The sequence below is a fragment of the Physeter macrocephalus genome, chromosome 10 (genome assembly GCF_002837175.3).
Source record: "Physeter macrocephalus isolate SW-GA chromosome 10, ASM283717v5, whole genome shotgun sequence".
Lineage (NCBI taxonomy): Eukaryota > Metazoa > Chordata > Mammalia > Artiodactyla > Physeteridae > Physeter > Physeter macrocephalus.
Genome location: NC_041223.1, coordinates 61,960,460 through 61,962,768, shown reverse-complemented (window position 1 = coordinate 61,962,768; position 2,309 = coordinate 61,960,460). Strand labels below are relative to the sequence as shown.

Here is a 2,309-nt window from a genome sequence, read left to right as displayed (position 1 = left end):
TGTTAGGAAAGTGAGGGAAGAATGACCCTTATAGACCCAGCCATTTTCCTCCAGAAGTGATAGGCAAATGAGTTGTATAGAAGAGTCAGTTTTTTTTTTTTTAATTAAGGGAAGATTGAAAACTTCACTAAAAGTATGACATGTATATGATGCTTACCAAGTTCTGAATATTCTACATGTATTAGTTTTTGTACTCCTCAAAATAACCATATGGGGCTTCCCTGGTGGCGCAGTGGTTGAGAATCTGCCTGCCAATGCAGGGGACGTGGGTTCGAGCCCTGGTCTGGGAAGATCCCACATGCCGCGGAGCAACTAGGCCCGTGAGCCACAACTACTGAGCCTGCGCGTCTGGAGCTTGTGCTCCGCAACAAGAGAGGCCACGACAGTGAGAGGCCCGCGCACCGCGATGAAGAGTGGTCCCCGCTTGCCGCAACTAGAGAAAGCCCTCGCACAGAAACGAAGACCCAACACAGCCAAAAGTAAATAAATAAATAAATTTATTTTTTTTAAAAAAGTAAAATAAAATAATTTTTAAAAAATTAAAAAACATAACCATATGAAGTAGTTACTGTTGCTACCCCCATTTTACAGATGAGGAAACTGGGGCACAGAGAGGTTCAGAAGCTCACATGAGGTGGTAAGTGTGTAGATGGGATTTTACTAGGGCCCAGAGTCTGTTTTTAACCACTATGGTAACCTGTTTCTCAATAACTGTTTTTTCTTGACTTCCTTAGATCTCTTAAATTGACTTATTCAACAAACATTTATCAGACACTGAACATTGGTCAGGCATTGAAGGGGAAAATCAGATATGGTTCTTGTTCCTCAGGAACTGTATTAGCTTATTTCTACTGATACTGAATATTCTGTGGAATACTTTTTTCTCTTCCTCAATTAGATGTCTAATGGAGGTCCAACTATATAACAAGATGAAAAATTGATGTTTGAAAAGTTGTTGTAGTATAGCAGGTGAGCTCATATAAAGTTTCTCTTTATTGAAAAAAGAGGCTGCATAGATTTGGATGTGTATTTTCTTTGTAAATATGGGTCTGAGCAACTGAGACAGACATTACAGACATTAGGAGTGTAAATGGAGGAGATTGGACAAACAAGGGAAGTGCATGAATGTATGTGTGTGCACACATGTGCGTGTGCGGTGTCAGTACAGGGACTAACAGGCTAGAAAGAGAAATTCAATTGCCGTTGCAAAAATTCTAGTGTTGTAAAGGTGAAAAAAGGAGAGGCTGACAACTGGGGAGGAGATGATTGGGTGGTCCAAAATACAGGGAGGTAAAAACAAAAAGAAAAAAACAACTTTTAATAGCTATTAACCAATGACCACATAATAATCTTTGAAAGTTATAAAAATTCTATGTAAGTAATTTTGTATGCAGAATAATAGTGATTAGAAAGAAAACATTCTAGAGAACATTTATTATTAAAATATTCTTCAGAAGGCTAAAGTATTAGTCATTAGTGAAATTTGCTTTCTTTATTGTTTTTCCATGTCCCACTCACTCTAACTGCTTCCTTTCTCCACTACTCCTTCTCTTCAACCTCCTTCCTGTAGTTGGTCTCTTTAGAAGAAATTAGAACTACCAGAATTGGCCAGTATGGCATACTGCAGGACCTTTGCCCACACTGTTCTACTCAACTGACGTTTTGTGGATCTGACTGCCTTAGTATAAACTCTGCCACTGAACAGCTGCACCTAGCAGGAACATCACATAAATTTCTGGGAAGTCCAACATTGGAAAGACGCCAGAAAATTGGAGTCAGTTCAGAAAAGAGTAACAACTGAAAAGGAACTGGGGGAAGGGGATGATTTATGAGGAGATAATAAAATAAATATATACTGTGCCTCATCCTATACATATACATACATAATTTTGCAATGGGAATATGTTAAATTAAGAAACCTATTAATTTCAATGAAATTTTCAAATATGTTTCAGCTGAGATAATATTTAACTTATTTAAAACTTGATTATTTCTTAGAAATTAGGAATTAATGATAATTATCACCATTAATAACTGATAATACTTAGTAGTCATTATTTTAAATTCCTGGTAATTTTATAGAACTAGTAGAGTTTCTAGATGTTAACTGTGACACATCTAATTTTTCTTATTTTTTATTTTATTTTAAAATTTTTATTGGAGTATAGTTGATTTAAAATGTGCGTTAGTTTGTGTTAGTTTTGGGTGTACAGCAAAGTGAATCAGTTATACATATACATACATTCACTCTTTTTTAGATTCTTTTCCCATATAGGCCATTATAGATTATTGAGTAGCGTTCCTTGCAC

General features: G+C 36.2%; 1 long non-coding RNA gene across 1 annotated transcript; it reads left to right on the top strand.

The window, feature by feature from the left end:
- The first annotated feature begins 252 nt into the window (after positions 1-252).
- On the top strand, positions 253-1,906 carry LOC114486982 (uncharacterized). The gene is made up of 3 exons (XR_003681526.2): positions 253-479; positions 899-969; positions 1,571-1,906. It is a non-coding gene; the product is annotated as an uncharacterized lncRNA (long non-coding RNA).
- Positions 1,907-2,309: the final 403 nt, after the last annotated feature.